At 42.5% G+C, this 13458-nt stretch overlaps 1 protein-coding gene across 1 annotated transcript in view; it reads left to right on the top strand.

The window, feature by feature from the left end:
- The first annotated feature begins 266 nt into the window (after nucleotides 1-266).
- PTPRD (protein tyrosine phosphatase receptor type D) overlaps nucleotides 267-13458 on the top strand; it is a 496562-nt gene continuing 483370 nt past the window's right edge. Inside the window, exon 1 of the mRNA XM_079789612.1 lies at nucleotides 267-540. The gene's annotated coding sequence lies outside the window, so the exon portion shown is untranslated. The remainder of the gene's footprint in view (nucleotides 541-13458) is intronic.

Raw genomic sequence — 13458 nt, 5'->3', positions numbered from 1 at the left:
GGAGACGCGGCTCCGGACCCCCCAGCCGCGCGCGGCGGAGCGTCGAGGTGCGGGCGGAGGAGGGCAGCGGGAGGGCGCGGAGACTCCCAGCTGCGGCGGCGGCCGAGGAGCGAGCGCGGGGCGAGCAGGAGGAGCGGGAGGAGGAGAAGCCGCCGCGGAAGCCGCGGGCTCCGAAGAGCCAGGAGGACGGGCCCAGGAAGAGGAGGCGGAGGCGGAGGAGGAGGAGGCGGAGGAGAAGGGAGTAGGGGTGGAGGGAGGGCGGGGGGACGCGCTCCCTTGGATGCTGGATTTCGGGATTTTGGACTCACTCGCCGACTCTCCTGCACTTCCCCGCTCTGGACTGGGCTGGCCGCGCGAGGGCCGGGCGGCGGCGGCGGCAGCGACTAGGGGGGCTCGGCGGCGTTGAGTTGGCCGCCCGGAGGCGGTGGCCAGAGCGCGCGCGGGCTGCGCGGCCGTGGCGGGGCGCGAAGGCGCTGGAGGAAAGTGCTGGTGGCGGCGCGGGAGGCGGTGGCGGCGGCTGTCCGGAGCCAACATGACCAGGTGAGTCCCCCGAGCGGACCCGGTCCTCCCCGCCCCTGTGTCTTCCCCATTCTGCGCGCGGGGCTTGCCCGGAGCCCGGCTCCCGCACCCCCGCGTCTCCCCGCGGAGCTGCACACTCCGGCGTCCCCCGAGCCTGGCGCCCCGGCAGCGGAGCGCGCACAGTTTGCTCTTCTGAGCCTCCTCGGGCAGAGGTCCTCCCCGGCACGGTTTGCTTCTCGCTGGAAGCCTCCGACCGGGGAGAGGAGCGGCGCCAGGAGGGGGTTTGGGTGTGTGTATGGGTGCGACCCCCCGCTCCCTCCTGGGTGGGCGCTGGAGTGGGGAAATGGTGGGGCGGCGGGGCACCCCGACCCTACCAGGGATCCTGCCACTGCATGTATGTTACATAGGTCTTCTGTGGCCGTGGTTCCTGTTTTAAGGAGGGCTGGTTAAGGTGAGGAGGGGGGCGATTTCTTTTTCTTTCTTTCCTCCGAACTAGTGGGGAGAAGGAGAAATAGCAGGAATCAAAGTCGACGCGGCTGCCATCGAGGAGGGGGGTTGTTGGGGAGACCTTTTCATCGCAGAATCAAAGCTCTTAGTTCTCTGATGGGAATCTGCTGTGCGTACACCCCGCTCCGTAGGGAGGGAAACGCAGACTTTACAATGAGAAGTCCAAGTTGTGGGGAACGGTGCTCAAAGGGAGCCGTGGACAAACCAAAGGTTCTCTGCTTTTTTCACCGATTTATTGTAGCTCTTTGATAGGTATGGAGAAAACTTGCTTATCTGCGAGGCTGATTTCCATTGAGAGGCATTATCGAGGGAAGTCAGTTTATCTTACGGTGAAACAAACGATCCTGAGCACCGGGTGTGAGCTTGGGCTCTCGTTAATTGGGCTTTCATTAATTAATTGGCTGTTCCAGCATTGTGAATAGTAGTTCCATTCTCCAAAACCGGGGCTGTCACAACCCACTTGGATTGTTTCAGCTCGCCTCCTAGTACAGGACTTGCTAAATGTCTCTCCTCTGTTTTCTAAAATTCTTAAGAGTGATCTCCCAGACCAATCTACCGTGTGTGCCTTCGGCATCCATTCCCCAGGGATCGCTCCCCTGCATTTTCTCTTAAAGTTTATTTATTTTTTTTTCGGTTACATGCCCAGAGACACACCGTGCCAGCAACTTACCGGAGCGTAGCGCACACATTTTGAGCCTCTCATCTGAAACTGCTGGTGATGAGAGACTGATTCGCTGTTGGACTTCCATATCTACAGATGCGGACCTTTCCCTTTGGGGTGATCTCTCCAACTACCCTGAAGCATATATATGGGGAGTTAGTCCCACCATGGATACTTCTGCCCGTTTTGGCTCTTCTATCTCTGTTTCAGAGTGTACACACCCACCAGTCAACTTGAGTAAAACCAGGGTGATGTACCAAAACTTGAAATGTTCCGATTTAAAGGAATATTTAGATGATACCAACTTAAATAGTCTTATGTTGGTAATATGAGTATATCCAGGACAGTGCTTAGTACATACTACACTTATTTCGGAAACGTTCTGTTATGGTGCAGATAGAGATCATGTTATTGACACAGCACGAGACATCAATTTTCAGTGCTTGATGCCCGAATTCTTGAAACAAACATCCTAAATGGACAATGGAAAGAATATTTTCTTACCTCCCACCTCCCATAATTATGTCCTGTGCTTTGCTTTTCAACGGAGCTAGCAATTCCGTGACAGATTTCTTAAACTCACCCTCTTGCTATCAGCTATTATTGTACTTTCAAAGTGTGAAATTGACAAGCTGGTCAGTTCCATGAATTCAGCTGTCAGATTGTGTCCGGTTAAAAATTGCTAAAAGCTGTAAATGTGCCTGCCTGGACTTCTCTTTTGTAAAGGGAAGGGGATGAGGATTAAGCGGTGCTAGTAATTGTAGGTCTTTTAAAATAGGTGCACTCCGATGTGAGTTTAATCACTGGCTGTTGTTGGGAAATATCTTTTGATTTCTGCCATTGTAAAAGTGGCATTCAGGTTGCATCTATATTTCATTTTAAATAGTGAGCACTTTACATAGAAATAATCTATTCTTAAAACCCACAGTACTAATAGTGTAAGAGGAATGAAGTTCAAAGAGGAAAAGTGTCTCTTGAATATATTTTAATATATATGTATATATATATATATATATATATATATATATATACACACACACACACATGAGTAACATATTACTTTTATAATGACATGTAAAGAGGTGGATGAATTAAATATTTTTTGTGGAGGTTATGTAACACATTCTTCTTGGACCAGTGCAGTTATAGTTATTAAAGTAATGAAATGCCATGATCCGTTTTAATATGTATGCATTTCAGTAGATAACCCTGACAGTAAAACTGCTTAAAGTATTAAGTACAATGATTTGATTTGCCTTTTGAGATTGACATTCATTTAAAGCCAGCATATCTCCAAGTCGAGAACTAAGAATTGGAATCCCCTCATCTGCTGCTATTTGCTAAGCCACTAGGGGCCTGTCTAACTGTTCTTATATTCAGGAGCTAACCTTGTATGGCACATGCAAAACCTTCCTAGAGAGACATTAACAAATTCAAGTAGGCAGTCCCCTAAGTTTTTGTTTTCTCTTTCTAAACCTATTTACTCATGCTTTGTTGTTAGAGACATTGATTGAAGGGTTTTTTAAGAACATTATTTAGAACTTCTTTAAAACTAGGGTGGTGTAATGGTGATTTTTCATAGAGAGTGTGTGAAACGTAGAAGAGGTATTTGTGCAAATTCATATGTGATCCCAGTTTTCCAGTGTATGTCAAGGATAAACAAGCGGGAACATTAATAACTGATAAAGAATGTTATTTGCATAATGCAGGGTTCAAAGAAGGAATGAAGCAGAATTACTTTAAGGAACGTGTGGTCATAGATTGATGGTGTGATTAAACTAGCTTTGTAAGTTTGTGTGGAAGGAGAATCTGAGGCTGTGACTGCCGTTTAGTCAGCACTTGAGGGACCTGGACTGAAGATGCTCTATACATTTTTAAGTGTCAGTTTCACAAATTTGAAATCGACCAGCCGCGGCAGTCCTGATAGACATTAGGCAATGAGGTCAAGTATACTTACACTGTTCTCTTGTTGATTTTCAGTTTCTCAAACTGGCAAGGATGACTATTTGTAAAAGAGCAGGCTATAAGTATTTGCATATTGGATTTCCTTCAGTCCAAACTTGATTTATCAAGCCATTGAACAATTCTATTTTTAAAAGGATTCTCTGGATAAACAAGAATTCATTAACACAAGCACATGTGAAAAGTGCCATTTCAGACAAAATGGCTTTCTCAAGGTGATTTTGCTTTAAAACTACCCTTCTTTAGTTTCAGTGTATATTTGTGAGAAGTTTGAGAGTCAAAGTATGTGTATGCTCTAATTCATAATCCTGAGAGCATCAGACTTTTAGGCTTGCATCTTTAAAGCTATACAGTTTGACCTTTGGTCACGAGTACCTTTTTAATCCCAGAAGTTTCTGGGAATCTCAAAAATCAACTTTCCCTTTGGTTAAGTGTACTCAGCTTTGGGACCACAAACTATACTTTTAAGGATTCATATTCTAAACACAGATATATGAAGTGCTAAATATAAAGATATTCAGTTTCCTGGTGGAAAAAGTTTAGTGCGAGTAAATGAGTTATATCTTAAGCTGGGTCTACACTGAGAATCTTATTGTGTTATGGAATTATTTACCTTGTTCTTGTACTGTTTGGTTTCTTTGAAAAAAATCTTTTAGGGAAGCTACTTGTGAAGGCAAACAGGCCACTTGTCATCTCAATCCAAGTCAGTGTTTAAAAACATTTCCTTGTATATTGTCAATGATTTGCCAAGAAGAAGCAAAGAGGAGAGCTGCTATTTCTGTGAGCTACACGATTTAGGATTCTTATAAAGCACATCCACTGAAGAAAGCTGATAATGTGGAAAAGATTGCTTAGAAGGGATTGGTCAGTAAATTTCCTTACAACAAACATGGCTTGTTTAAGCTTCTCTAATTTCTTAGCATAGTGACATTTCTGCCAAAGGACAGGTTTGTGTGGGGATATGTTTTCTATATGGATAATCTCATTTGCTTCTAATTAGTGTTGGGTAACACTTATTAAAATGTCATGCTTGGCTTGACAGTTCCCCTCCCCCCGCCATGTAAAAAAAAAAAAGTGTTTCAGCTCTCCACAATTAAGCCCTAAGAAAGACAGCTAAAAGAATATGTGGCTTGTGCTCACCGATTGTTCATTATATGAAATGATAGCGTTGAGTGTAAAAGTTCAGCATTTTCTTTGCGTCATAAGTCTAGGGGAGGTCAAAGAGCAAATGCTTATGGGCTACGGCAGCCTCTGACTTAATGCAACCTAAATAATCAAGTCATGACAATGGTGCCATCCTGAAGCATTAATGAAATATAATTCTTACAAGACAGATTTCACAAAATTACATTGAAGGCCTATGCCCCTGTTTCCCGTTAATAAATTATCCATTTGCTTTCATGCAATCAACAGTCAGTTTGCATTTCTTCTCTTAGCATTTTATTTATAAAATATTTTAAAGACGTAAGCATTGAGGGAATTCAGGTATTATGTTCATGTACACGGCCATACTCCTCAAGGCGTCTCATCTGGGGGAAAAAAAATGGACTAAAATAATGCCTGCAATGTTCTGCCTCCTTCTTAAAATGATCCATTCACTAACTTTCTGGTCATTATTTTCACTTTGATGCTGATACATATTTAATAGGATCATATCAGTGCTTGTATTTGTTAGTTTAAAGCTTTGCGAAAAGCAAAACTGAACTTTCTTTTGGCTTTTCAACCTCTTAACTGTCCCCCAAGTCAAATCCTTATGAGCCGTAGGTTAGTCTGTTAAATGAAAGAAACGCCAACTTGGAAAATCAGGGCAACCGAGTCTGTCTGTAAGCCAGCAGACCAGGGGTGCCCGTAGCCAAATAATATTGAGACAACTTAGGTGTTCCTCGCGGCTTCCACCTGCAGCAAGGAGCCATGCTCTCCTTTGCGAATGGCTGCTCTTAGGAGGAGGCTCCTGTGTGCTCCTTCACCGTTTATAACAAAATGTCAGAGCAGGAGCTGCCATCCCAGGCTGGGCTTGCTCCTCGTTCTTTGAATTCACTGACCACAAACACCGTTTCACTTTGACATTCAGAAAACAATGTCAGGAGCATCGTGACCTTTACCACATGGCTATTTGCTGGATTTAAACATCGTAACTGCCAGTTTCACGAGAGTGATTGAATTTATAAATTCTGAATTGTCTTTTTTTTTTAGCAGCCCTGGAGTTATATTCTGGAGTGTAGCAGTAGCTAACTAAATTGAGACTTGCGAATTGCATTTAGAAAATAGCCCTTTTCGGTATTGCTTTGGGGATTAGGAGAAACTCTACTTTCAAATACATACAATGATCATCAGTAATCATTAGGTCACAACTAACAAGAGACTTCTTTTTGGAGCTTCAGTAAGTGGACTTCTTTTTTTTTTTAACTGAAATATTTGTATTAGTACTGATTTTATGAATAATTGAAAAACAGTTACTTTTTAATCTTATTTAGTTGTGCAGGTATATGAGGATAGATAATGCTAAAGATTGCAAAGGCTCGACTGGCTTCCTTCCTTCCTTTTTTTGCCACAGTGAAAAGAGCAAGCATCACAGATTTGATGTAAGAAGAAAGAGAACTGAATTTATTTCTTAGTTTGGTCGCTTATTATCTGTGGAATCTTAGGGAGAGGCATATAACATTTCAGGGCCTCAGTTTCATCATCTGCAAAATGGAGAGAATAACTTTAGATGTGATGAAGGTCCAATTAGATAATAAGACCTTATCTTACTCTGTATTTTAAATAAAAAAAATCCTGGGTGCAGAAGTCATGTAATGAAAATTCTGTGTTCGGTAACACCCGTTTCTGTGTGGGGTTCTGCTTTCTTTGGCTATGTGCTATAAATTATTACTACCTGACTTTAAAAACTCAGACTTGTTGACGATGGGTGTTTTGTCTAGCTTTGCCTGTTTGCAGTCTGTCGTGTACATGCTTCAAGGGCTACGGATGCTGGATATGCCCTTTCCAGCACGTTTCTGAAGTCTGTACACATCAGTATGCCATGTACACTGTTTAGCTGAGAATGCTTTTAGAGCAAAAGCTAGAAATGACTTTACCTAGAATTTACACAAAGAGCGTTTGGCTTAAAAGTAAAAAAAAAAAAAAATGTATTTATAGATCCCAGATATTGGATGTGGACTGCACTCTGGGGAAGAAATGTTTAGGAAAGCAGTTAATTAAAATACGAACAGACATAATTGACTTTTTTCCTTTTGTGGTAGTGCATCTTAGAAAGCGCCTGAGCTCTTTGCCCAGTGCAGCTGTCGCTCCCTGAAAGATCAAGTTCCAAGAGCAATGATGGATCCCGGGCGCCTGTAGCCAGTTGTGGGGTTTGCTCTGAGGTCAAATGTATTGATGGAGGATAGGAATTTGCTGCCTTCTGTCTCTCCCTAAGATCCTCCAGTAAAATTTCACAGGGAAAAATTAGACTAGACACATCTCATGCTGATCCCGTGTCCAATTATAGGTCCAAAAGACATTTGTTTTCGACTTTTAAAATAAATTTTTATACCACCCCCACCCCTCCCCCCCCACTTCCTAATGCTCCAGCCCAACTAAAAGGACACATACTAAGCATATGGTGCATTAATGGTTTCTCACTGCACTAGTAGCCCGTGGCCTCCCAGTGAAAACATATTCGAACTACTTGTAATGGTAACTTCATTGAAATATTATCAAAGGATTTTCAGAGAGAGACACAACTATGGCTACCACTTTTGACTTCTCTGGTTAAAATTGTTCAGTGCGATTTTTCAGTACATGGTTTTATAGTTTATTTTAAATGGATCTATCAGAATTTAGCTATTTGGGAATAATAGTAATCTATTGGAAATGTCTTAAATATTGTAAATCCAGTTACTAAATCAAGTAATAATTTTCACTTTTCCCTGGGGCAGGGGAAAGGAGGGAATTTTGTAATATTTTGCTAGAGGGATAAATTATGGGAGAACATCGTCCCCTGGAAACGTCCCAGTGATGGAACTTGTTCTCTCTGAGTTTCTCCTTTCACCCTCACTCCCTTCACTGGTATCGTTTTCTCTTCAGTGGTGTGTGAGCCTCTTTGTCTTCCGTTCCATTCTAAACTCTTTTATCATCCTTTTACCTATGGCCCTCTTCAGGGCGCTGTCTATATTGTCCACCGGGATGTTTCTACCCGCTTCTCATAGAAGAAATCATTTCTGCATCAATGACCCTCAAACTAAATTTCCTGACTTCTTTTTGGAGTTCCGTACCTAATTTTTTTTTAATCTGCTTGTTAGATGGCTGAGAAATACAAGGTTCACTTGTATCCCAAACTCAATCTTATCTTTTATCCATATTCATATCTACTTCTTTTTTCTTAGTATCTCATCATGAGATGTATCAATGGACTAGAAACTTTGGTGTCATCTCTCTCTCCTTCCTTTCTTTCATTCTTGTCTCCATCCAAATTTTTTTTTTTTAGGTTTTATTCCTGTAATCTTTTATAACTTTATCACTTTCTTTCCATCTCTACCCTCTTACCATGTTGCTTCGATGGTCAGCACACCATGCATAGCTTCCTCTGTGGTCTTTGTGTTTTCTCATTGCTCTTCAGTTCTTCCTAAAACATTTGTTTTTCTTTTTTCTTTAAAATATTTTATTGATTTTTTTACAGAGAGGACGGGAGAGGGATAGAGAGTTAGAAACATCAATGAGAGAGAAACATCAATCAGCTGCCTCCTGCACACTCCCCACTGGGGATGTGCCCACAACCAAGGTATGTGCCCTGGACTGGAATCGAACCTGGGACCCTTGAGTCCGCAGGCCGACACTCTATCCATTGATCCAAACCGGTTAGGGCAACATTTGTTTTTCCGAAGTGCAAACCTTCTCAAGTCTGTGCACTCCAGTGCTGAGTCCTCAGCACGGCGGTCAGATTTCCTTGCAGGCTGATCCTGACTTGGGTGTCCAGCTTCCTCGCTCACCTTAACCCCAGGCACTGTGTGCTCCCTTGGAGCAGAGACGCTGCCTACAGAGAGAAGACCCCGCCCTCCAGCACCTCTCTGGTTCCACCAGTGCTGTTCCTGGAATCTCTCTTCTAGCCTCACCAGCTGTCCTCGCTGGTGTTCATTGAAATCCTCCTAATTATTCTCTCATTTCCTAATTCTCAGCTCAAGTGCTATGCCCTTTTCTTTGAATTTAGTTTGAGTTGAATTTCATTGAAATCGTGAATGTGAAGAATGATTATTCATTTGAAACCTTTGATGAGGCTCAGGACACTGAGATAGGTGGAAAACGTATTTCCTTTAATCTTCTTGATATTAGAAGTGTAGTAATAGTGATCAGTGTGTAAAGTCATAATAGTGAGAGCTGCTAAAATTTACTGAGCTCTTACTGTGTGCCAGGCATTCTGCATAGCACTTTATCTTCAGTATCATGTTTAATCTCTGAAGTAACATCAAGGTAAGTGAGATGCTTTTATTATCACCAAGAGGAAGCTGATTCATCGAGGGGTGAGATAATTTTCCCACGGTTGCATAGTTAGATATAGTAAAGATGGAACTTAAAGCCAAAAGTTTAAGTCAAGAAATATTACAATCCCAACTTTTATACATTCCATTCTTAACCCTTCAGTATATTCTTGTGTCTGACATGAATTAAAAAAAAAACACAATTATTTCTGCCTGGCTGGCCGGTGTGGCTCAGTAGTGGAGCATCGACTTCTGAACCAGAAGGTCATGGTTCAATTCCCAGTCAGGGCACGTGCCTGGGTTGTGGGCTCGATCCCCAACGTGGGGCGTGCAGGAGGCAGCCGATCAATGATTCTCTCTCATCATTAATGTTTCTATCTCAGTCTCCCTCTCCCTTCCTCGCTGAAGTCAATAAAATATATTTTAAAAAACATACAAAAAAATTTCTCATATACTAGGCAAGTATACTGCATGCTAGGGTGCCTTCTTGACCCAAGTTCAGGAAGATCCTTAGGTTGTCCTGCCATCAGTCTCTTTTGTTCCTTGCTATTTGGGAATAGAGGCACTGAATTTTATTTTATTTTTTAACTTAAGCAGTTTGGACTCTTTTTGGCAGTTGCCTTCTAGCTCTAAACTTACATGCTTTCAGGCCAATGACACAGCTGCCTGAAGCTCTGGGGTCGATCCTGGAGCACAAGCGGTTAAATAAAATATTTCCGCCAAGAATGGTTTTTTAAAAATCACACAGGCTGGCATTTTCTTCGCTGCCCAACAGGTGAGAATCAAAAGCATTTTGATAAAGAGAAATGTAGAACCAGCAGGGCTATCTGAAGAGCAGCCTCCCATCAAAGAAATGAAATTATGCCCAGTGACTGATAGGTATGCGTTCTCTTTATTGGCAGCCTGCCCGCCACAGTTTTATCCCGGGGATTTTCTCAATTATAATGTCTTCTCGGATACTGTATTTTCACTGCTTATCTGTTACTTTCATTATTAATAACAGATGGATGATTTGATAAGTTTTTCTCCATTTCACATATTTTATAAAGGTTTAGCATTTTCCCTTTTATTTTTGGTAAGGCCTCAGAGACCTATTTTTAATTAGTTATGGTTTTATAAATAATATAATACAGGATGTTACATTTGTTTGATGACTTGGAAAATTGTTTTTCCTCTGACAACAAGACACCCTAAAGTTTTAAATCAGACTTTAATTGATGGTACGTACAAGAAAATTGCAACGAACATGCTTTGGTCTTTTGTACCTTATGCAGTCTGTCAACAATGAAGTCTTCCTTGCCCAGGTTTCTAGAATGCTTCTCACATGCATATACTGTCCTTTCCAGACATATTTTCCTGTGAGTTAATCTACAAACAGACCCTCCAAGAAGCCTGGAGCAAGGCGTACGTACTACCTGCCTTGGGTAATGATAGTGAGGGTTCTTCCCCAGTTAGGCTCTTAACAAATGTCTTTTTGATGATAATAGTTATACATTAAGCTTGATTACGCTCAATAAATGTTATTATGCATGCTCAGGTACTACTTTAAGAAAAGATTGCCTAAGTGTTTTTGAATCAGAGTTTTCCAATTATCCAGACTCAGCGTGGATTTGGACTTATTTATACCAAAAAAAGAAAATGTATAATTTAAATTTTGACTTTAGATTTATCATTTAAAATCTGTTTTCTCCAGAGAATCTTTTGTTCTTCCAAGAATATAAAAATAAATGTTAGCTTCCAACCAAGTTACTCACTGCCTTTGAATAGGTTAGCCAGCGTCTGCTGGCAAGGCCCCCATCGTTTTCTGCCTGGATTGCAGCCTCTGTTTCCAGGTGGGAACTCACTGCAGTGGTTTCTCTACGAAACTGAAGTCTGATCATGTCATCCTTCTCCTTTAAATATCCTAATGGCTCTCATTCCCCTCTGTATAAAGCAGCAAAAGTCACCTGGCCCTGGATGTCCTTCCCCTGCCTTGTCTCTTACTACCTTGCCTTTCTCATTTTCATCTGCTCCTCCCCCCTTCTGTCCCCCCACCCCCTATACATACACATTTCAGCCACACGGAAGTATTTACAGTTTCCCAGGTGTATAGTACTTTGACCTTTCCATCTGCAATTTTGAGCATGCTTTCTACCTTCCATGTGGAAAGTACACCCCCATCCCATTAATTTTTATTTTATTTTATTTTATTTTTTTACTGATTTCAGGGAGGAAGAGGGAGAGAGATATATAAACAATCAATTATAATGAGAGAGAATCATTGATCGGCTGCCTCCTGCACACCCTGCACTGAACTTGTGCCCTGGCCAGGAATTGAACTGTGACCTCCTGGTTCATAAGTTGAAGCTCAACCTCCGAGCCACACCAGCTGGGCCTTCCCCTCCCCCATTTTTGCTGACTCACTTCATCAGATGTTACCTTAGCTGACTTCCAGGAAGCCTCCCCATCCTCCCAAGCCTGGGTACCTATTTTGCCCAAGAAGAGCCCCGAATACATTCCACATACAGCTTCTGCCATAAAGCATTGTAACTGCTTATTTAAGGTCTGATGCATCACAAAGTCCTCGGAGCCAAGACCTGTGTCTTATTCCCAGTGGTATATTTCTCCCCTTCCCAGTGGCCTGGTTCAGTATAGTGGTCATATTGGCACATTGGTATTGAGAACTCCTTGAACAAAGCAGTGTGCCCAGAAAAATCAGAGATCAATTAGTTCAGTGCCCAAATCTTACAACCCATATGCTTAATATTTAACTCTACAATTTATGGTGATATTGTCTGTGCTCCTCAGTAATTAATTTTATTTTATTTGCACTAAGTTCCACTTACCTAGTTCCCTGTCAAACCAAGACCAAGCCAAATCCGAGTATCCTGTGTGTATCTACTCATATGCCAGCAGACAAGACAAATCTGCCTTTACATCTGGCTGTGGTAGGAATTCCCAGATGCACTTAATTCTGACACATGGTCATTATTGAACCAAAAGCCATTGCCTGGCATGATTATAGCTCGTATTTGTTTTCCTTTTAAGAGGCCTCATTCAGGCTGCCAAATGTACAACAGGTGCCTTAGTTTTATACTTGCCAATCTGTTGTTATTCAAATGACCGCCCGAACAGAGACTAATGGTATCTAATAAAATTGATCTCCGTTTTGGCAAGCCAGGCTCCCAAGAACAAGAGCGGGAGGAGCGGCGACGTGGGACTATGCTGGCGGTGCACACGCCTGGTGGAACATACACTTTTTAGAAGGTGACATATGTCGCACGCACAGGCCCTTGTTTGTGTTGAGCCATGGACATTTTCTGCAGCCCAGTAGCACTTGAACACTAGGATTTGTAACGTCTAATCTGATTTTAGATGGACTGGCTGGGTGGCATGGAGACAGGACTGGCTGGGCCAGCCTATCAGTACATGTCTGTAAGGCATCGCCAGGCAATCATGCCTCCTGCCAAACAGCTGGTGTGTGTGGCGGCTTGTATTTCCTGTCGTTAGAAATTTGCCTCACTGATTTCATAAGGTCCTCCCTGTAAAGACTCGAATGTGCACAGAGGCAGCCAGGACTGCAGTGTGTCAGTTTGCAAACAGGAGCTAATAGTTGAACACTTTCATTCAAACGGTGTGAATGCTTTTGTGGCTTTTTTTTTCATGCTTTATAGGAAGCTGGCCTAAGGAAACCTTTCCTACCCCCAAAAAGTAATCCAACAACTCTCCATCAAAACTCACAAGCACACCTGATGTTAGAACCAGGTCTCACAGGGATATAGAATTGCATTTTTTTTTCCCCCGCAAGGATTTTAGGGACCTCATTTGTTTTACTCACTCACCTCTTCTGCCACTTACGCATTCATTCTTTCAAATTTCAAGGGCCGTACGTTAAAACTCTGCTAAGTACAAGGCACTGTGGGACTATAAAGGTGAACAAGACGCTGCCGAGTACAATTTGCACTGACAAATAGGCAGATAACTGGATTCTTACGATTTCGGAAAATTCGTGCTGGCAAAACGCTCGTTTCTAATTGGGCAGCTTCGGACTGTCATGTGGATAAATGCTGCTCAAATTCCACCATGATAGTGGAGCTTACAGGTTTCACTAAATAATAGTAATCGCTGCGAGGCTTGGAGAGGGAGGTCAGAGCCTCCGCTGCCTGGCTAGCTACCCTTCACTTACTCCGCAGTTAATTGAGCTCATCTAATTTCCCGAGACCTAGCATATAGAATAGTTCTTGGGTTAGGATTTGGCTATTATTGGACCATCTTTTTGTATTATTTATACCCATCCTACTTGAAAAGGGATTTGCGGCAGCTATTAAATCATATGCTTCATTATCCTTAATAAATCACCTTGGCAGAGCAGACAAT

The sequence above is a fragment of the Cnephaeus nilssonii genome (assembly GCF_951640355.1).
Source record: "Cnephaeus nilssonii genome assembly, chromosome: 14".
NCBI lineage: Eukaryota > Metazoa > Chordata > Mammalia > Chiroptera > Vespertilionidae > Cnephaeus > Cnephaeus nilssonii.
The sequence above is the reverse complement of the archived record's forward strand: the minus strand, read 5'-3'. Positions and strand labels throughout refer to the sequence as shown.